This window comes from Piliocolobus tephrosceles, chromosome 4 (genome assembly GCF_002776525.5).
Source record: "Piliocolobus tephrosceles isolate RC106 chromosome 4, ASM277652v3, whole genome shotgun sequence".
Classification (NCBI taxonomy): Eukaryota; Metazoa; Chordata; class Mammalia; order Primates; family Cercopithecidae; genus Piliocolobus; species Piliocolobus tephrosceles.
The window spans coordinates 160,662,164-160,686,717 of NC_045437.1; positions in this window are offsets into that span (position 1 = coordinate 160,662,164).

Consider the following 24,554-nt stretch of genomic DNA (forward strand, 5'->3'; position numbering starts at 1 on the left):
AACCCACCAAACAACAGCGAATGCACAGCTTTCAAGTGCACATGTCTTTAGGGTGGGTAAGGTAAAAGCCTTATCTTTATTAATCCTGGGACATCTCCAGGGTTCTCTATCTTTAGGGAGACATGATCTCTAATTTCTAAGACATGTTTGTTGTACAGAAATGCTTTTTGCTCAGATGGCTTGAACTATGTAGGAATCTTAAGAAATACAGGGAGAACTGTTTCCCCACGCCAGAATGCCAGAAAAAAAAAAATACTTCAAAGTATTGAAGTTGTAGAATTTGTGTTCTATAATCATGATGCAATTAAGTTAGAAATCATTAATGATCAATTATGTCAGAGGTCAAAAAGGAAATGACAAGTGAAATTAGAAAACATTTTCTGTTAAAATGAAAGCACAAAGTATCAAAATGTATAGATAGGATGTAGCTAATTTATAGAATTAAATGCTCATATTTGAAAAGAAAAAATATTTCAAATAAATTGTTTTTACCTTGAGAAAATGCAAAAGAGCAAGTTAACCTCAGAGCAATTAGAAACAAAAGATATACAGAAATTAATTATAAACAATGAAAATAGAGAAAAATCAATGAAAATCTGGTAGAGATCAGTAAAACTGACAAAGTTCTTGACAGATTAATCAAAAGAGAGATAATCATGAAACACCAATATCAGGAATCAAATAAGTATTTTTTGTAGTTCCTAAGACATTAAGAGGATAATGAATATTATCAACTTTCTTTTGCCCATAAATTTAACACCCCAATGAAATATGAAAACCTCTTAAAAGGCACAACCAACTAATGTTCACTAGTGAAGAAACAGATTATCTGAATAGTCCTATTTCAACCGAAGAAATTTATAGCTAAGATACTTCCAAAGAAATTTTAAGAACCAGATTATTTCACTGATGAACTCCACAAAACATTAAGGAAAAACTAATACTGATTATATATAAACTCTTAAAGAAATTAGAAACACAGAATATTTTAAGAAAACCAATAAAAGATATAAGAAGAAAATGTAATGTTCTTCATGAGCATAAATGCAAAAACTCCCATCACAACATTGGCAAATTTAATCTAACAAAGTATTAAAAATAATGCTTCATGTTTAAATGTGATTTATCCTAGGACAATAAGACTAGTTTGACATTCAAAATGCAGTCAATAGAATTTATTATAGGAGGAGACTACCGGAAAGCAATATGTAGTCCGAAGCCGAGAATTCTACACACATACAAATTATCATTCACAAGGGAAGAAAGACTAAAGATAGTAGTTTCGAATCCTTATGACTGAAAAAATATCTCCCATGCTCTCTTTCTTATTTACCAAAAAGTGTTTTTAAATAAGGGAATAAGTCAAAAAGAAAAAAAAAAAAAGGAAAGCACAGATCAACAAAACATCTAATCCAGTCTCTCCTTTTTGGTTTCCAAAATTTGATATTTAAACTACTGGAAATTGGTTTAGAGCATATACCACATCTTGAAGAACAGGATAGAGAAGAGCAGGCAAAAAGAATTCCAAGAGCTAGAGCAACAGGTCTAGTTTGGAGCAGGAAGATGTATGAGTGTGCAAGAGTGGTCCTCAGTAGGGAGAAATAAAAACTGATAGAGATTTTGAAACTGTATTTGAGTATTTGGGTAAATAACCACAGGGTGACTGACCGAGCTGTATGTGTATTTAAAAAGAAAATACTAAATATATAGAAAATAATTATAAATAAAATAAAAAATGAAAAGTTATAAAAAGTAAGGAAACAGGTATAGCACATTCATTCAATCAGCGTGGAGCAATATTTTCATAAACACGTAAAACACTAACTTGACTAATGGTAATAAGGTTGTGTTGAGAAGAATAAGTGGGTTGTAAAGAAGTAAACCTTTACGCCAAAGAGAAGTCTCAGATAATATCTAAATATAGCAGTGTATGCATATGATTTTTTTAAAAATTGAGTTAAATATTAATGAAAATAACTAAGAGTTGAAAGTGATTGTCTTTATAAAATTCATAAAATGGTTTATTATGTTCACTTAATTTGATAAAAATAAAACAATTTAAATAAAAAAGTCATATTCTTCACACCATTTGTACTACTCAGAGACAACCACTGATAGCAGCGTCCATTTCATTCATTTTACTGCTTGCTATTTAAGTAATCTGTCTACATTGCACACTTTGATTTATCAAAATTTGAGATAGATTCTCATACATAAAATAGTAGGAATTGTGAACATTTGTGCTATCTTCCAATTTTCTGCTCCTCTCAATTTTTTAGTTATATTATTTATTCATATATTCAAAAACATTTATTGAACCCCTGGCTATATTCCAGTCCCTTAGGATACATAAATGAACAAAATAAATATTTCTGCCATTTTGTAGTTTACATTCCAGAAGAACAAAAAACAAACATTGAATTTACGTAAATAATATGCTAATATTAGAAGATGATAATGATGTATCCTTCTTAGGCCACAGATGTTGCAGTTCATCATTATTGCTAGGCACAGAAGAACCAAGAGATGCCCCAGTGAATCTCTAAGCTTCCAGACAAATGTTTCCCTGCACCCATCGTGTAGCATCATTCATGGCTCATCATGGCAACCAGAGTCAATCATCCTGGCCAATATGCTAACTCCTTTCTCGGCCTGATGGTCCACTGGCATGATGACTTGGAAGTGTCTAGGTGTGGTATTCATACCTGCAAGTTCAGTAGATCTTTTACTGTGTTCTGTTAGAAACAAGCTTTTGGAAATACAGAAATGATTATGGTTTCAGGCACAGAAATTGCATACCTACACAAGGGCCACTGTAGGTGGCATTAAGAGAAGGTAATCTTCTATTCCTTTTGTTCCCAAAGTAATATATTCTAGTTATTGGGAAAACACCACCATATATTAGGACTTGGTTCAGTATGTGTACCACAACCTGGAAGACATCAGTCCTAACCCTCAGAGTTTTGTTCTCAAGTTGATTTTTTTTTTAACCTGAGCCTATAATGGATTATTTTGCCATTATTCTTCTGGGTCATGAGGTGTATGGAAAGACGAATAGATCTCATGTCATGAGCCAATTATCACATGTCTTTGGACATAAAATGTGTTTGTCTCTAACTATGTTGTATAAAATATTCATGACATTCTTTATGTTCTAGAAAGGTTAAACTTGGCACTGTGGACAGACAAGAAAAATATATGTCCTTATAAGAATAACATTGCTGCCTTACAGATGGAAGAGATAATCTGCCACTAAGTGGCTAGATTGTGTCTTCAAAGGATAGTGATATATTAAGAAATCAGCATGGTCTCTGTTGCTGGCATGCTGGACATTCAAGTATCATTTGCTAGTTCAACTTTGGTAAGAAGAAGTCCTTGCTATCAGTCATCACAGGGACTCATGCCATGGGGAGCACATTGCACCAGCACTATAAGGGCCAAGTGCAAGGCTAGACTAACTCACAGGACAGGAAGTCATCCTATCTGTCCTTTTATTGATGACTTCTCTGCATGTGTAGACTTTCTGTTGGACATAAACCTCAAAAATCTACATCTTGTATCCACTCTCCTAAGACTATCCACAATCCAATTTTTCAGACAATCTTGTCCCGAATCTTCAAATTTTACTCCTTCAAGGCTTCTGACTAAACACCTTGACATCATTAGTCACATGCCAGGTGTTCACATATATCCATACTGCAGGCCACTTCTTCATATATGCAAAATGCACTTCTAAGTATACTGGCTACAGCTCTTTCTCCTAGGGGAATTGTTCTTAGCCAAATGGACTGAGTGAATACTGATGGTGACAGTTTACTTATGGCTAACATCAAAATGGTGATCAATTCTGACTTGTGTGAGAACTGGACTCAAGTGTTTTCTTCTCTTCAGTTGATCATAGGATGTAATCTAGAAGTAGGGTGACTTTATACCCAGCTTGCCAGGGATAATTCCAGCATATGACAGGTATCACAGAGTAATTAATAGCATTAACTTTTACTCTCAAATGCATCTCAGTTTGCATAATTCATCATAAGGTCACTCTACCTATGAGACCAAAAAAAAAAAAAATTGAGAAAGAGGCATCAATATAGCAAAAGTACATGTCATGGACTGTATGTTTATGTACTGATATATATTTACTGATATATATTTGAACCTGCTCAGCCTTGACTCCAAATACTCCATTTCTACCTTTTGATGGATTGATGCTATGCTCGTCTGTTTTATGATAGGTATAATCAAATACAGGTCATGATAAAAGCCGCAGTTACATAGTCATTTGGTGTTTCATGGTCAGGCACTTGGTCTTTATCAAAGCCCAATAATATATCAAGGGCTACTTTTAAAATGGTTAACAGGTCTCTGTTGCGGAAGAAAAGGCCTGGCTGTAGAATTCTAGAAGTCTGTGACTCATCTCTTTACTGGGGATTGCCATAGATAACATAAAGCATCCTTTACTATCATGAAAACGTCTAGCACTATCAGATATTCTAGAGTATAAAACCTGCCATACACCTTTCTCCATGCTATGGGACCCGCTCTAAATTGACAGTCTTCTGATCCATTCAATAAATGGCACTGAGCATTACTGCCAGGTACGGAATGTGCTGCCTTTTATTAGTAGTAAGTAGTAGGGATGATTTGCCATGCTGCAGATTTCATTGATATGTCTAGCCCCTGAATCTTCACAGGATTTATTGCTCACCCTCTGGAATGTGTGTGCCTTTCTAGAATGCTACTATAATACTTGCCATCTCCTGCTCACCAGATCCAATTAGCCTGATATTATCAGTATAGTTTACCAGCATGATATTTCACAGAATATCAGTAATAAAGGCCTCTGCAAACTTTGTCATGATAGGAGTCACGGAGAATTAACATATCCCAAAACAAGAGAATAAATGTATCCTGCTTCTCTTCCCTTATAAATGTATATTATTGTTGATCTTCCCTATGGGAATTAAGAAGAACACATTTAACAAATAAATAGTACATTCCCAATGTTAGAGGCTTTTTTGATTTACTTCAGTAAATATATTAGGTCAAGTATAGCAGCTATGATTGGAACTACTGCTTGAATCAATTTAGAGATATCCACCGTCAACTAATATACCTGTTTTTTCCCCAAGGGCCAATAGGTAAATTAAAAGGGGCACACTGGGACTACTGCTCCTATATGTCTTTGAAGACTGGGATAATCTCTTGAAATTCCTTGCAAAATGTGATACTACTTTAGACTTAATTTTATTGAAAAAATGAGAAGTTTTCCATTTGGCCCTTCTTATTGCTTGGCTCTTATTGGTTCTTACCTCACAGGTCTGGGGAAAAATATTAGGCTTTTATCAGTTACTAAGTGAATGGGCACAAATATTCACATGTTTATGTATGTATTTCTCCATTATATACACTGGTACTCACTAGAATCACTGTAAGATTAACTCATGCCAAAACTCCATTTAACACCTTTATTGCCCCCTCTATAACTGGAGAATTATGATGAAAGTTCAGATCTTCTGGCAGTAGTGTCAGTTCAGAAATCATATACAAGAATCCTCAAATAGTCTGAATAGTCCAGTACACAGTTAACCTGGTACTTACTCCAGTACACAGTTACTTACTCCAGTACACAGTTAACCTGGTAACTGACTGTACATTCCTTTGAGAAAGGATGAGAAATGTTTATCATATATACTTTTGTGGCGTTTACAAGATCCTTTCAAAAGGATCTTCCACTAATCCATTTTGGAAGAGTGACCTGGATTTCACCTGAAAACTTGATGAAGAATGAATTTTTTCCACTGCAGTGGCTGATATTAAACTTCAGCAGGCAAATTCTAATATGCATTTGTCATACAAGCCAAATCACACCCAAATTAGTCATTTATCTATCTCATCATTGGAACACCAGAATTTATTAGCCATCTGCAGATACCTGTGGGTCAAGGAATCTTAATTATTCCCACCTTGTATCAGATAGTTAAGTGCCACCCTAAGTTAAGTCTCTGCAATTCCAGAAAAACATCATTCCATTGATACAAATGCAGGAGTCAATATATCTTCTGGAGTCAATTTTATACTTCAGAGAAAACCATCAGGCTTCTCAGAGATGCCGATGCTCCTTTTCAGTACCACATTCCACTCCCTAGTGAATCCAATCTGTGCAATGTACTACAGTGGAAGCAGTTTGGACTTTGTAATTATGTGGGCAATATTTTAATACTGACTCAGCAGATTATTAAATGTAACATTAATGTCTATGAGTTTCAAACACGGAGATTAGAATATGTTGCTCACAGGGTTGCTTTTAAGGATCAAAAAAACCTTAGCATAATGCCTAAGATATGTGCACTTACAAAATAATTTTCCCCTTCTTTGTCATAAGAAAAACCACGCCAGTTCTTCACTTTCTACATCCCCCTCTTATCACTTATACACAATCTACCCACTTTGTCTACAAGTTTGACCTATAATTCTCAAAAACAGTGAAAGCATTAAGAAATACCAGTGATTCCTTTCCCTCTTTTCCTGGTGTATTTTTCCATATTTTTCCACAAATTTCACTAAGAGTAGAAGAATACATACCAAATTTGCTGTGAAGGCATGTCATACAATTTTAGCAAACTAAAATAAGAAAATTAAGGTATTGTAAGGATTTGCAGAAATTGTCAGAGATTATATATTATACACATCTAGAATATAACATTTTTTTCTGGTTTATAAATACATAATATTAAAATTTAAAAAGAGAAGGGCAGAGCTAGATGGTGTAATAGGACTCTCCAATGATCATATCCCTACAGAAACATTGATTTGAACAACAGTCTATAAATGAAAATACATTCACAAAAGCTAAGAAAACCAGGCAAACAATTACAGGACCTGTTTGTAGCACAATAAGAAAAGACATACTGAACTGAGAGGGTAGAAAAGTGTTTTTAATTATCCATGTCATCCCTCTTCCAAACCCAGGCAGCACAACGCAGGAACAGATACTCTGCTTGCGGGAAAGAGGAATGTGAGCACTGGACTTTGTTTTGGACACCAACACCAAGCCTGTCGTAAAGCCCAGCACTGAGCAGGCTACCACAGCCCCAGAATCCTGGCTGGTACCTGAAGACTGAGCCTACACACCTGTCCCTGCACCAGGCAGGATCCCCAAAGCCCCAGACTTCAGGTAAGAAAGGTGGACTCAATCCCCGGTTTATACCATCACTGGACAAACTTCCAGGATCTGGAAATACCTCAGCAGCAGCCGCAGCAGGCCTCAGTAGCTGCAGGCTTCTTACTCATCCCAATGGCCCTAGGCTTTTATCCTTTCCCAGCGTTGTGCTGGTCTCAGCAACCTTGGGCTTTGGAACTATACCAGACAGCCTTCCAAGAATTTCTAGATGGGCTGACTGGTGAAGTGCATTCCCAGATAAAGCCAGTCCTGTGAAGACTGCAATGACATAAATGTACGACCACAATAATAAAGAATAAAGAAAAATGGTATCAACAAAAAGACAAAATAAAGTGCTAAAGACATGCCCCCCCCCCAAAAAAAATGAGGTGTATAAACTTCCTAAAAAGGAATTCAAAATAACTATTTTGAGGAAGATCAGAGAACAAGAAAATAGAGAAACACAATAGAAATGCAGATGAATTCAATGAAATGAGGAAAGAAATAAATGACCATAATTAGAAAATTAACAGAAATTAAAATAATAAAATATCAAACAGCCTGCAGCTGAAAAATACAATAATGAAGCGAAAAGTCCAGTAGACAGCATCAACAGAAAAATTGATCAAGCAGGTCAATTTTTGAATTTGAATGAATCTCTCAACTTAAAGACAGATTTTTAAAAGTAAATAGAAATAAATGAAAAGGAATGAAGAAAGTTTCTAGGATTTATATGACAGTCATCAAAAGAGTGAATCTTCTAATCGTAGGAATTCAGGAAGAAGAAAAGAAAGATACAGGGGTAGAAAGCTTACTTTAAAAAATTAATAACAGAAAACTTTCCAAACCTGGAGAAAGATAACTATCCAGGTAATGAAAGGACAATGCTCACCAAAAAGATTCAACTCAAACAACACTACCTCAAGATATACTAAAATGAAACTGTCTAAAACCAAAGACGGAGAAAAGATCCTGAAAGCACTGAGAGTAAAGAAGCAAACAACATATAAGAAAGTTCCCATATGGCTAGCAGATGACTTCTCAGCAGAAACTTTATAGGCCAGGAGAACATGAGATAATCTGTTTAAAGTATAAGGAAAAAATGACAACCAAGCATAGTGTACCTAGCAAAACTATCCTTCACTAATGAAAATGATAAAGATTTTTCCAGACCCCACCCCTGCCAAAAATAAAAAATAAAAATAATAAAAATAAAAGCCACAAAAAGCTGAGGGAGTTCATCATTACCAGACTTGTCTTACAAGAAATGCTAAAGAAAGTTATTCAATATTGAAAAAGATGTTAATGATTAACCCAAAAATAGCAGAAACTATTAACTGGTAAAAGTAAATACACAAATTCAGAGTAATCTAATACTATAATGGTGATATGGTTATGTGTGAAGCATATGTTTACGAGACAAAACTATTACAAATTAGATTTGTTAAGAGATAAATATTTTAAAAAGTAAATTTAAAAATAAAAAAATATTGGGGAAGAGTGAAGTAAAAGTCTGAAGTTGTATTTTTTTGTAATCACAGTTGTTTTTAGCTTTAAAAAATCTATTATAATTTCAAGATGATTTTGTAAGCTTCATGGTAACCAAAAGCAAAAACTTGCAGTAGAAACACAAAAAGTTAGAAAACAAGGAGTCAAAGTATACCACTCAAGAAAACTACTTAGCCAAAAGGAAGACTGCAAAAGAAGAAAAACACAAGGTATCTATAAAATAACTAGAAAACAATAAAATGATGGTAGTAAGCCCTTACCTATGATTAATTACCTTAATGTAAATAGACTAAATTTACAAATTAAAAGACAACACGGCTAATGGATTAAACAAAACAAAACAAGACCTGTGTCTATTCTGCCAAGAAACTCACCTCAGCTGTAAGGATACATATAAACTGAAATGGAAGGGATGGAAAAAGATACTCCATGCAAATCAAAACCAAAGAAAGCAGAAGTAGTTACACTTACATAAGATAAAATAGACGTTAAGTCAAAACTTGTAAAAAGAGACAAAAGAGGTCATTATATTGTGACTAAGAGGTCAATGTAGCAATACCACCGAATTCTGCCAAACACTTAAAGAACAAGTCAATTCTTCACAAACTCTTCCACAAATTTGAAGAGCAAATATTTCCAAACTCATTTTATGAGGCCAGCATTATACTGATCCCAAAGACAATCAAGAATACTACGAAAAAAATAAAACTACAGATAAATATCCCAGTGATCATAGATGCAAAAGGCCTCAATACAATACTAGCAAACCAAATTCCACAGCACATTTGTAAAGATTATTCACTATGATCAAATTAGATTCGTCCTAGAGACACAAGAATGGTCCAAAATATACAAATAAAAAATGTAATGCTTTGCGTTAACAAAATGAAGAACAAAATTTATATGATCATTTCAATAAATGCAGAAAAGAGCATTTGAAACAATTTTATTTTTTTTCACAATAAAAAACTTCCAACAAATTAGCTATATTGGCAATGCACCTCAATATAATAAAGTCAATATCCACATGACGAACCCCCAGCTAAAATCATACACAACTGGAAAAAGTTGAAAGATCTTTAAGATCAGGGAGAAAACAAGGACACTCACTTTCACCACTTATTCTGTACATAGGACTGGAAGTCGTAGCCAGAGCAATTAGGCAAGAGGAAAAAATCAAAGGCAGCCTGACGGGAGAAAAAGAAGGTAAATTGTCCCTATTTGCAGAAAACATTATCTCATGTATAGGAAACCCCAAATACCCCACCAAAAATCTTTTTGAACTAATGAATTAATTCAGTAAAGTTACAGGGTACAAAATCTACATTTAAAAAGTCAGTAGAATTTCTATACACTAACAGCAAATTACCTGAAAAAGAAATCAAGAAATAATCCCATTTACAATAGCTACAAATAAAGCTTAGAAATAAATTTAACCAAGAAGGTGAAAGATGTCTACAATGAAAAATATAAAACATTGCTAAAAAAATTGAAGACACAAATAAATGGAAAGATGTCTTGTGTTCATAGAATTAGTAGGAATAATAGTAAAAATGTCTATACTACCTTAACTACCTTAAGTAATTAATAGATACCATTCAATTCCTCTAAAAATATCAATGGCATTCTACACAGAAATAGAAAAATCAACCTTAAAATTTGTATGGAGCTACAAAAGACCTCAAGCAGCCTAAGCAGTCCTGAGCAAAAGAACAAATCTGGAAGCATCATACTGCCTGACTTCAAAAACTGCAAAGCTATAGTAACCACAACAGCATGGTACTGACATTAAAACAGACACATCGACCAATGGAACAAAATAGACAGTCCTGAAATAAATTTACATATTTAAAGCCAACCAACATTTTTTTGAAAAGAAAAAAAAGTATTTGCAATATGTAGAACAAATAATTTTTTAAATTATACTTTAAGTTCTGGGATACATGTGCAGAATGTACAGGTTAGTTACATAGGTATGCATGTGCCATGGTGCTTTGCTGCACCCATCAACCTGTCATCTACATTAGGTATTTCTCCTAATGCTATCCCTCCAACCTGCACCCCAACAACCTCACTGACAGGGGCTGGTGTGTGATGTTCCCCTCCCTGTGTCCATTTGTTCTCAACTTTCACTTATGAGTTAGAACATGTGGTGTTTGGTTTTCTGTTCTTGCGTTAGTTTATTGAGAATAGTTTCCAGCTTCATCCATATCCCTGCAAAGGACATGAACTCATCCTTTTTTATGGCTGCATAGTATTCCATGGTGTGTATGTGCCACATTTTCTTTATCCAGTCTATCATTGATGGGCATTTGGATTGGTTCCAAGTCTTTGCTATTGTGAACAGTGTCACAATAAACATACGTGTGCATGTGTCTTTATAGAATGATTTATACTCCCTTGGGCATATACCCAGTAATGGGATCACTGGGTCAAACGGTATTTCTGATTTTAAATCCTTGAGGAATCGCCACACTGTTGTCCACAATGGTTGAACTAATTTACACTCCCCCCAACAGTGTAAAAGTATTCCTATTTCTCCATATCCTCTCCAGCATCTGTTGTTTCCTGACTTTTAATGATCACCATTCTAACTGGCGTGAGATGGTATCTAACTGGTGTGAGACGGTTTTGATTTGCATTTCTCTAATGATCATTGATGAGCTTTTTTTATATGTTTGTTGGCCATATAAATGCCTTCTTTTGAGAAGTATCTGTTCATATCCTTCTCCCACTTTTTGATGGTTTTTTTTCTTGTAAATTTGTTTAATTTCTTTGTAGATTCTGGATATTAGACCTTTGTGAGATGGATAGACTGCAAAAATTGTCTCCCAGCTCTGGGTTCCCTGTTCACTCTGATGGTAGTTTTGTTTGCTGTGCAGAAGCTATTCAGTTTATTTAGATCCCAGCAGTAAATTTTGGCTTTTGTTGCCATTGCTTTTGGTGTTTTAGTCACGAAGTCTTTGTCCATGCCTATGTACTGAATGGTATTCCCTAGGTTTTCTCCTAGGGTTTTATAGTTTTAGGTCTTACATTTAATCCTTTAATCCATCTTGAGTTAATTTTTGTACAAGGTGTAAGGAAGGGGTCCAATTTCAGTTTTCTGCATATGGCTAACCAGTTTTCCCCAAACCATTTATTAAATAGTGAATCCTTTTCCCATTGCTTGTGTTTGTCAGGTTTGTCAAAGATCAGATGGTTGTAGATGTGTGGTATTATTTCTGAGGCCTCCGTTCTGTTTCATTGGTCTACATATCTGTTTTGGTACCAGTACCATGCTGTTTTGGTTACTGTAGCTTTGTAGTGTAGTTTGAGGTCAGGTAGCATGATGACTTCAGCTTTCTTCTTTTTGCTTAAAGTTGTCTTGGCTATACGATCTCTTTTTTGGTTCCACATGAAATTTAAAGTAGTTTTTTTCTAATTCTGTGAGGAAAGTCAATGGTCGCCTGATGGGGATAGCATTGAATCTATAAATTACTTTGGGCAGTATGGCCATTTTCACAATATTGATTATTCCTATCCATGAGCATGGAATGTGTTTCCATTCGTTTGTGTCCTCTCTTATTTCCTTGAGCAGTGGTTTGTAGTTTGCCTTGAAGAGGTCCTTCACACCCTTTGTAAGTTGTATTCCTAGGTATTTTATTCTCTTTGTAGCTATAGTGATTGGGAATTCACTCATGACTTAGCTCTCTGTTTGTCTATTATTGGTGCTTAGGAAGGCTTGTGATTTTTGCACAGTGATTTTGTATCCTGAGACTTTGCTGAAGTTGCTTATCAGTTTAAGGAAATGTTGGACTGAGATGATGGGGTTTTCTAAATATACAATCATGTCATCTGCAGAGACAATTTGACTTCCTCTCTTCCTATTTGCATACCTTTATTTCTTTCTCTTGCCTGATTGCCCTGGCCAAAACTTCCAATAATATGTTGAATAGGAATGGTGAGAGAGGGCATCCTTGTCTTCTGCTGATTTTCAAAGGGAATGCTTCCAGCTTTTGCCCATTCAGTATGATATTGGCTGTGGATTTGTCATAAATAGCTCTTATTATTTTGAGATACGTTCCATCAATACCTAGTTTTTTGAGAGCTTTTACCATGAATGGGTGTTGAATTTTATTGAACACCTTTTCTCCATCAATTGAGATCATCATGTGGTTTTTGTCATTTGTTCTGTTTACGTGATGGGTTACGTTTATTGATTTGCATATGCTGAACCAGCCTTGCATCCCAGGGATAAAGCCGACTTGATCAAGGTGGATAAGCTCTTTGATATGCTACTGGATTCGGTTTGCAAGTATTTTACTATTTTTGCATCGATGTTCATCAGGGATATTGGCCTGAAATTTTCTTTTTTTGTTGTGTCTCTGTCAGGTTTTGATATCAGGATGATGTTGGCCTCATAATATAAGTTAGGGAGGAGTCCTTTTTTTATTGTTGGAAATAGTTTCAGATGGAATGGAACTAGCTCTTCTTTGTACCTCTGGTAGAATTTGGCTGTGAATACGTCTGGTCCTGGGCTTTTTTTGGTTGGTAGGCTAATAATTACTGCCTCAATTTCATAATTTGTTATTGGTCTATTCAGGAATTTGACTTCTTCCTGGCTTAGTCTTGGGAGGGTGTGTGTGTCCAGGAATTCATCCATTTCTTCTAGATTTTCTAGTTTATTTGTGTAGAGGTGTTTATAGTATTCTCTGATGATAGATTACATTTCTGTGGGATCACAGTGATATTCCCTTTATCATCTTTGTCATTTTTTATTATGTCTATTTGATTATTCACTTTCTTCTTTATTAGTCTGGCCAGTGGTCTATCTATTTTGTTAATCTTGTAAAAAACTAGCTCCTGGATCATTGATTTCTTGAAGGGCTTTTTTGTGTCTCTATCTCCTTCAGTTCTGCTCTTAGTTATTTCTTATCTTCTGCTAGCTTTTGAATTTGTTTGCTCTTGCTTCTCTACTTCTTTTAATTGTGATGTTAGGGTGTTGATTTTAGATCTTTCCCACTTTCTCCTGTGGGTATTTAGTGCTATACATTTTCCTCTAAACCCTGCTTTTGCTCAAAGTGACAAGGTGAATGGAACCAAGTTGGAAAACACTCTACAGAACATTATTTGGGAGAACTTCCCAAGCCTAGCAAGACAGGCCAACATTCAAATTCAGGAAATACAGAGAACACCACGAAGATACTCCTCAAGTAGAGCAACCCCAAGACACGTAATTGTCACTTTCAGCAAGGTTGAAGTGAAGGAAAAAATGTTAAGGGCAGCCAGAGAGAAAGGGTGGGTTACCCACAAAGGGAAGCCCACCAGACTAACAGCAGATCTCTCTGCAGAAACTCTACAAGCCAGAAGAGGGTGGGGGCCAATATTCAACATTCTTAAAGAAAATAATTTTCAGCCCAGTATTTCATATCGAGCCAAGCTAAGCTTTATAAGCTAAGGAGAAGTCAAATACAGACAAACAAATGCTGAGAGATTTTGTCACCACCAGGACTGCCTTATAAGAGCTCCTGAAAGAAGCATTAAATATGGGGAGGAAAAACCTGTACCAACCTGTACATACCAAATTGTAAAGACCATTGACACTGTGAAGAAACTGCATCTACTAATGGGCAAAATAACTGGCTAGCACCATAATGACAGGATGAAATTCCCACATAATAATATTAACCTTAAATATAAATGGGCTAAATGGCCCGATTAAAAGACACAGGCTGGCAAATTGGATAAAGAGTCAAGACCCATTCTTTTTCTGTATTCAGGAGACCCATCTCACATGTAAAGACACACAGAGGCTCAAAATAAAGGGAAGAAGAAATATTTACCAAGCAAATGGAAAGAAAAAAAAAAAAAAAAAAGCAGGGGTTGTAATCCTAGTCTCTGATAAACCAACTTTAAACCAACAAAGGTTAAAAAAGACAAAGAAGGTCATTACATGATGGTAAAGGGATCAATGCAACAAGAAGTGCTAACTATCTTAAATGTATATGCACCGAATACAGGAGCACCCAGATTCATAAAGCAAGTTCTTAGAGATCTACAAAGAGATTCAGACTCCCACACAATAATAGTGGGAGGTTTTAATACCCCACTGTCAATATTAGACAGAGTAACAAGACAGAAAATTAACAAGGATATTCAGGACTTGAACTCCGCTTTGGTCTAAACGGACCTAATAGACATTTACAGAACTCTCCACTGCAAATCAACAGAATATACATTCTTCTCAGCACCACATCGCACTTATTCTAAAATTGACCACATAATTGGAAGTAAAACACTCCTCAGCAAATGCAAAAGAATGGAAATCATAACAAGCAGTTTCTCAGACCACAGTGCAACCAAATTAAGAAACTCACTAAAAATCACACAACTACATGGAAACTGAACAACTTGTTCCTGAATGATTACTGGGTAAATAAATGAAATTAAGGCAGAAATAAATAAGTTCTTTGCAATGACTGAACAAAGACACAACGTACCAGAATATCTGGGACAAAGCCAACCAATTTTCAACAAAAATGCCAAGAACACACAATGAAGAAAGGACAGTCTTGTTAATAAATGGTGTTGGAAAACTGGATATTCAAATGCAGAAGAATGAATTTGAAAACTTCTCTCATAGAATATACAAAAATCAACTCAAATATTTAATGTAAAACCTAAAACTATTAAATGATTTGACAAAAATATAGGGGAACAACTCCATGACATCGGTTCAGGCAATGATTTTTTGGGAACAGGACTCCAAAAGCAAAAATCGAAAAATGGGATTACAACAAAATTAGAAATGTCTGCACAGGAAAGAAAATAATCAATAGATAGAATAAACAACCTACAGAATAGGAGAAAATAACTGTAAACCACACACGATAAAGGGTTTATACCCAATATATATAAGAAACTAAAACAACTCAAAGGCAAGGAAACAAATTACAAAATTAAAAAGTGCGCAAAGAATCTGAACAGGCATTTCCCAAAAGAAGATACACAAATGGTCAATAGGTAAATGAAAAAATATTCAACATTACTAATCATTATGAAAACAAAAATTAAAACCACAATGAGATATTATCTTATACCAGTTAGAATGTGTATTATTAAAAGGATGAAAGATAACAAGTGTTTGCCAGGATGTGAAGAAAAAGAGAACCTTTGTACACTGTTGGTGGGAATGCAAGTTACTATGGCCATTATGAAAAACAGTATGCAGGTTTCTCACAAAACTAAAAATGGAACTACCATGTGATTCTGCAATTTCACTACTGGGTATATATTTAAAGGGAAAAAATCAGTATGTTGAAGGGATGTCTGTACATCCATGTTTATGGAAGCGTTATTCATAATAGTCTAGATATGTAATCAACCTATATCTATCCATGGATTAATGGATAATAAAAATTCAGTTCATATGCACAATGGAATACTATTCAGCCCTAAGAAGAGAAGAGTCCATAATTTACAACATAAATGAACCTGAAGGACATTGTGTTAGTGAAATAACCCAAGCACAGAAAGACAAATACTACCCCTAGTTTCATTCATATATATAGAATCCATAAAAGCTAATTTCATAGAAATAGAGAGAAGAATGGTAGTTACCAGGAGCTGAGGTGATTGGGGGTGGGGGTAATGCTGCTCAAAAGGTAAAAATATAATTCAGTTAGATAAAATTAAGTTCAGCAAATCTATTGTACAACACAGTTAATATAGTATATTCTTGAAAAATGCTGAGAGTGGGTGTTAAGTGTCCTTACTAAAAAATGATAAATACATGCAGTTATGCATATGTTAATTAGCTAGATTTAGTCATTACTCAATGTACCTATACTTCAAAATATCAAGTTGTAAATGACAAATACCTACATTTTCATCTGTGGATTTAAATAAAATTGAAAAAGAATTTTATCCTTATGAAAGTATTAATGCTTATAGAGATTTTTCCTAAATATATTTAATTCATATTTTAAAATTACACTAACACCTATTTAGCACTAAAATATATAGAGCCATAAGAGAGGCCATGGACTGAAACTCTGAATTACCCAATAACCCAATTATTTGTTTCTTCCACTTCAGTCTCTATTTAAGGTTCCTTTAAAATGGATTAAGGTTTGGCAAACTATAGTCTGCTGGGCAAATCTGGCCCACCATCTGTTTTTGTAAAGTGTTATTGTAACATGTTCACACTCATTAATTTACCTGTTGTCTGTGGCTGCTCTTGGACTACAACAGCAGGACTGAATACTTATGACAGAGGCCATCTAGTCCCTAGGAAGTCTAAAAATATTTACCATTTGTCCCTTTATAATAAAGGGTCATCAGTCTCTAACATAGCTCATAAGAAGTGTCATAGATAGCCTTGCTGAAGTTCATATCACAAATAGTTAAACCAACAGAAGCAGAATGTAAGCATTGCTTAATAAATCCTAATCCATTGAATGAAATCCTAGATTAAAAATATCTTGAGTTTCTATTTTTATTTATAATATTTTTGAATTTGTGTGAACAGTCATCTTTCTAAAGGTCAACCAAATAACGAGTTATTCCCTAACTCTGTATATCTATTATAAATGATGTCTTTTACCAGACTAAGAAATTGTCTTAAACACAGCTTTGCTACACTAAATAATACATAGATGCTCCTTGACTTGTAATGGTGTTACATCTGATAAACCCATCATACATAGAAAATGCATTTAATTCTGGCAACATAGTAAATAGTTCTGATTAATCAGATGGTTCCATTACAAATTTTCAACTTCATGATAGTGAGAAAGAGACATGCATTCAGTAGAAACTATTACTCCATTATATGCCATAAGAAGCTCCATAAGTTACAATGGAGTTATGTCTCAATAACCCATTGTAAAGTAGAAAACTCATAAATTGACCCATTATAAGCGAGGGACCATTGGTATATGAAGACTATGGATAAATGACCAACTTTACGTAAATTTTAAAGTATACTTAATGAAAGTTCTGGAACACAACTTTCTTTTTTGGGATTGCCACAAGCAAACTACACAACCTCAAAGACTCCACTATCTGAGCTTTAGCCTTCTCCATTCCCAGCCAAAGTTCCATAAGATGTAAGGAAAATAGTGTAAACATCTCAGAACTGCGATAAAGCACAGGAGCTGACCACACAAAATGTTTTGCTATAGCAAAACTGGAGTAATTTATGGCAAAAGCTTATTCCCATTCTCATCAATCACATCTTGAAATGTGCTGTTAAGATTCACATTTTTTTAAGAATCAATGAAAATATCAAAGCAGTACCCTTTATTTGATTTTCCTGGCTGAATTTGGCATCTACTAATTTTTTGTAGAAAGGGAACTCTCATTTTGTCCATTGTCATTAGGTTGACAATTTCTTGAGAGTTCCGAGTCCAGTTTGATTTCTATTTAACTGCCTTATCTCACTGATTTTAGTCTCATTTCCTAACAATGCTTTTCCTGGAATACATGCCCCTGCTGATTCCAAAGCACACTTATTCCTGGCATTGTTTATAGGCCTTTTTCTACCACTCTTAATTCTTTATTCCCTCTCTCCCTCTTGCCCACCTTCCCTCACTAAAATATCAATTGATTGGATAGCATCTGCAAATGGAAGAAATTATTACTGAATGAGTCAAAACCCACATCTAATACCAGGTAGAGAAAACGTTTCTGGTTTTTATTTGTAAACTTGCCAGTGAATAGACTGATTCACAGATTGACTTGCAAGCTTGGAATTCTGGGAGAGTGCTTCCTCATATGTGTGGTATGTACACCACACATATAATATATATACCACACATATAATTTATCCCTTGTTTAGGGAAAAATTTTCCTCCCCTGTGGCTTCTGTAAAGACTTTGAAAACTGCTGCCTAGTTATCACACTGCCAGGATCTCTTGAATACTCTTATCTATTCTACTCCCCAGACACCTATGTGCTACCTAATAATCTTATTTCTCATTTCCTGTGTGTTGTCCAATCTCCCTCAATAAGATTAAAAATTTTTAGAAGACAAGATATGTGCCTTTTATTCCTTTCCATTCTCCTATTGTAGCCCACATAATTTGCTGCACACATTCTATTCTCAATAATTGATGGCTGATTAGTCCCTCTGATGAGTGTACCCCTGTAATGAGAGTACCTACTGATCTTGTCTGTTTTACCTGGAAATGCATCAAAAACCTCTAACCAACTCTTCCTGGAAGTTTTAACATTGGAGTTGTACTATAAATACTGTAGAAAGTGTCTTCCAACAGACTATGAAGTTATCTTAAACACTGCTTTGCTACCTTAGATATTATATATGAAAACTAGGGACAAATGGCCAGTTTATTTAAAAATTGTAAGTTACACTTAATCAAAATGCTAAAAATTGGTATTAAAGAAAATTATAGCCCATCTCTGCATTGTAAAAATTTTAGATATAAAATACTGCTATAAATATGTGGCATTCACAATTTCCCCCCCACAAAAAAATGGCTAAAGGAACTGGGTTCTAAAAACCAGTTTTAAAAGTTAAAAATAACTTAGAAAAAATGTTTCCAGTTATATGCTTTTTTAAATAAAAGGATACAGTTCCTATGAAGCACATGTAGTTCCAGAAACAAGAGCCCCTGGAATGTAAGAAAACACATTGGAGGAAAAGTGTTATATAAAATATTATTTTACAATAATCAGATCTTTTAGAAAAAAGGAAATAAATATGATAGAGAAAAGCTGAAACAGAAAATGGCAATAAAGTTATGTTTTAGAAGAAGATGGAGATATTGATATTTTCTAGCTGGAGAAAATAAAGCAATATGTTATCAAAAACCTTAGTTATATCAATGTTTGGTAATTGCAAATCTCCTAAAGAAATAATTATGAAAATAAAAACTTCAATTAGAGGTTCTTAAAAATATCATTTATGGGCGACAGAGCAAGACTCCGTCTCAAAAAAAAAAAAAAAAATATCATTTATAACCACAAATAATCAAAGCAACCTAAATATCCAAGAACAGGAGAATTCAGCATTTGGTATAATGGAAATATTAAAATATACATATTTTCAAGGCTAGCACGAGGAAATGCTTATGGAAACAATAACCGCTCAATTTCTGTGCCAGCAGCATATTGGGCACATTACAGGCATGATCTCATTTAATCTTCAGATTTTCACATGGGAAATTATTACCCCACTTTCTCAGATAAAGAAACTCTCACCAAAAGAGTTACTCAACTTGTCCAAGATAAGAAAGCTGGTTAGTAAATGTCCTAAGTGGAAAAATCTGTACTATACTTTATTACCACTTATTCTATATTGTTAAGTGACAAAAGCAAGTTATAAAGTTGTATATTTATTCTGTTCTTAACTGTAAAAATACATTAATGTATTAGATTGAAATACAGTAACATCTAAACAAAGAAATTCCTAATCAGTAAAATCCTTTCTTTTTTGTAACTTTGTATAATTTCTAATATAAGCATGTAATTTTTCATGAGACAGGAACCTCAGGTGAAAAGGAAAATGAATTAGATACCTCAGTGCGTTGGAAACTATGTCCACTGCTCTGTTTAATGATCCCTTTTTCCTCTATTCCCTACTCTCATTCTCCTCCTCTCCTTCCCAGGAGTGTTTACTTTGTGTTTATGGTGTGACTTTTAGTTTCTGTGTGCTCTTGTGAAAACTTTACTATCTTGTGTGCCTTTACTTTAATATATGGTATTGGGCTTTAGGTTTCTTTCTGTTCTTTTCTCCCCCCTCGAGTATTATGCTTTAAACTGCAACCAGATTTCTCTGGGTATATGTATTTCATTGCTTTTAACTAATGCACTATTCTCCATCATTTACGTACAACTCTTTTGGCTATCCATGTCCCCAGTTGGCCTTTAGCAACCTTCCACCACAGACACACACTGCTATGATTTAAATGCCTGTCCCCACCAAAACTTATGTTGAAATGTAACTGCCATTGTAATAGTAATAAGAAGTGAGACCTTTAAGAGCTGATTTAGCTATGAGGACTCTACTATTATAAAAGGGCAAATTTGGTTTTCTTTTGTCTCTCTCATCTTCTGCCTTTCGCCATTTAATGACTCAGCAAGAAGGTCCTTGCCAAATGCCAGTACCTTGATATTGAACTTTCGAACCTCTGAAATTCTAAGTCAGTAAATTTCTGCTTATTATTGATTAGTCAGTCTGTGATATTCTATTATTGAAGTACAAGTAGACTAAGAGAGAAATTGGTACCAAAAGTAGGCTGTCGCTATAACAAATACCTAAAAATGTGAAAGTGGCTTTGTAACTGGGTAATAAGCGCAGGCTGAAAGAAATTAGAGAAGACTTGGGAGAGCTTGTATTGCCATAAATGGAGTGCTAAGGAGGATTTTGGTAAGGGCTCAGAAGACGAGAAATATAACGAAAGTGAAACTTCTTAAGGATAACTTAAGTGGTTGCGATTAGAATGTTGGCAGATATATGGACAATGGAAGCCATTCTGATAAGATCCCCGGTGGAAACGAGGAATAAGGTATTGGAAATTAAAGAAAATGTTTTCATTGTTATAAAGTGGCAAAGAACTTGACTGAATTGTGTCTGTGTCCTAGGACATTATGGAAGGCAAAACTTAAGAGTGATGAACCAGGATATTTGGCAGTAGAAATATCCAAGCAACAAAGCATCCAGGGTGTTGTGTGGCTTCTTTTAACTGCAGCTAGTAAAATGCAAAAAGAGAGAAATAATTTAAAGATGGAATTTATAACTTAGAGGGAAACAGAATGTAAGGATTTGGAAAATACCCAGCCTGGCCATGGAAAGAATTAAAAGGCATGTTTAGGAGGGAAAATCAAGGCTGCAGTCAAGTGATCATTTGATAAAGAGATTGGTATTGGTAGAAGTAGAAGGCAGGCGTCACTCATTATGGATAGAAGTAATTTAGGTGCTACTTATTGGAGAAGGATTGGGCCCAATCCTCACCCCAATGTACCCAGAAGTTGGGATATGGAGTCAAAGGAGATTATTCTCTAGCCTTAATATGTAAGTTTGTTTGCTCTGTTGGGTTTTACATTTATTTGGGACTTGCTATTCCTTTCTTTGTTCAGGTTTCTTCCCTTTGGAATGGAGTGTCTATCCTGTGCCTATCCCACCCATTGTATTTTGGAAGCATATAACTCATTTTGATTCCACACGCTCACAGCTAGAGGGATGAATCGCACTTGAGTCTCACCCATATCTGATTTAGAAAAGACTCTAGACTTTCGACTTTCGAATTGGTGCTAGAACAAGTTAAGACTTATGGGGCTATTGGGATGAAATGAATATATTTTATATTTTAGAAGAACATGAGTGTTGAGTGGTCCAGAGGCAGAATGCTTTGGTTTGAATGTTTGTTCCCTCTAAAACTCAGGTTGAAATACAGTTGCCATTGTAATAGTATTAAGGGGTGGGACTTTTTAGAGGTGATTAGGCAATGCAGGATCTGCCCTCATGGATCGGATTAATGCCATTATAAAAGGGCAAGTTTAACTCCCCTTTGTATGTGTCTCTCTCTTGCCCCTCTGCCTTCTGCCATGTGATGACACAGCAAGAAAGCTCTTGTGAGATGATGGCACCTCAATATTGGACTTCCAAGCCTCCAATAGACTTCTGCTCATTTCAAATTACCCAGTCTTTGGTTTTCTGTTATAGCAGCACAAATGGACTAAGATGTACACATTTCATTAGGAACTCATGAGAAACTACCTCACCAGAATAGATTTGCTGACATAGTAGTATCATCTTTCTCTCAAAATGGTTGTCTGCCTTCTCCATACCTCCTCCGTCAGAGTATTAAGTTTCTATGTACTACAATCACAAATTACTTTTTTCTGTTTTCTAACATGAGGAGGCATTTGTTGATGGTAAGATAACCCAATTTAAAATAAATGGTTTATGATGCTGAGGGTTTTAATCACCCATTTAATCATCCATTTTTAGTTTAACCATTTTAAAGAAATCATACTGAGTTAAAATATTTCATAAATGCTTTTTGGAAAAGTGAAAAGATTCTGAAATTGATATTAATAACGAGTAACCCTGTATAAGACTTAACAGTATGGCTCTCCATTTACACTCGGATTATAAAACTTCATTTGTTTGTTAGGATAAACAGCTAGAAGTTTAAAAACCCTCCTATGAGTAAATAATATGAGATAATAAACTAAAAGTCTATTGAGACAAATAGCATACCACCTCAATATGCTTACCCTTGTGACATCTAGAGACTTCTATACTGTTTTCAGGATAAGCATGTATAATAGGAAAAGAGAAACACTAGGGAAATCCCATGGCCCCAAATTTCTTCCCTATAATATCCCAAATATTTTATTTCCTTTTGTTGTACCATCTAAGATATAATTAATAAGCTTCCTTTTAAAAATGCTTATTACTCTAACAGGTAGTGCCGATGAATCAGTTGTTCACATGATAGATTTTATTAATTTAGTGTAGGCGGTTTACTCCTAGGTTATACTGATTAGGGGTACTCTAAAGGACATACAGGTTTTAATCAGGGTAAGGGAAGACAACTAGTACATAGGAAAAGTAATTTTAAAGGATGTGATGTTTTAGAGGAAAGTGTTTTGTTTCTAAAGAATGCTATACCCATTCAATTGTACAGAACTAGAATCCTAAAAATCATCCTTAAAACTTCTCTCATGTTTCAACCACACTCAGTTCACTATCAAGTATTCTTGGCTTTGTAAGTCTTTCCTAAGTGTGTCCGCTTCTCCTGATCTAATCTATCTCAACCACATGGGTTCTTTAAACCATAATTTCTCAAGCAACCAGCAGATTGGTTCAAATGATTAAGAGCCTTTTACAAGAGTAAGTGTGGACATGATTCCTGATTGTAAGTAGCTTACCCGCCAAGTACTATGTGAAGCCCAGCCACATAAGTCCCTCACTGCCCCGATCCCTTTTACTTCTCCAATCTCCACCCCAGAGGGTAAGCAATAGGGTGAGGTTTGAGGATTAAAACAGACTAAGTCAGGTTCGTTTCTTTCTTAGAAATAAAAACACCTAAAAGTGAAAAAACTGTTTTTCTTACCAAAACTCTCTCCGTTGCTAGCTTTGATGAATTAAGAATTTCTTTTGTGAGTTGTCCTAAAGACCGCTGAGTAAGAAACTGAGGCTCTCAGTCCAACAGTCTGCAAGAAAGTAAGTCCTAGCAAAACAGGCATTGAAATACAACGTAATCATAGAAGTGTTTTCATTGCCATATTATTTTGACTAGAAGCAAAGATCACACCCATTCTGAAAGGGAGGGAATTACATGAGGGCAGGAGTACTAGAATGCAGGGAGAATCGTCTGCCACAAGCAAGATTTTTTTAAAGGGGGCAAAGCATTTAAAACTTTTCTCATCTTCTAAATAATGAGTATGTTAAAGTCAAAACTTGAAATATGGACTTGGAAAACTAATTCCAAATTTAATATTCTAATTTTTCATGACTTCAAAATAGTTTAAAAAAAATTAATAGCTTTTGTGGTTGGTAAAGAAATATTTACCAAATAATTTCAACATTTACTTCAATTTCAATTGTTTAGTTATTATATATTACATGTATGTAAAATGAAATTTAATATTTTGTTAAAGATATCGTGTCTGGAACTGGTGGGTTCTTGGTCTCCAGTGAAGCCCCAGACCCTGGCAGTGAGTGTTACAGTTCTTAAACATGGTATGTCCAGAGTTTGGTCCTTCAGACGTTCAGATGTGTCCGCAGCTTCTTCTTTCTGGGGGTTCATGCTCTTGCTGTCAGGAGTAAAGCTGTAGACCTTCGTGAGGAGTGTTACAGCTCTTAAAGACAGTCTGGACCCAAAGAGTGACCACCAGCAAGATTTATTGCAAAAAGGGAAAGAACAAGCCT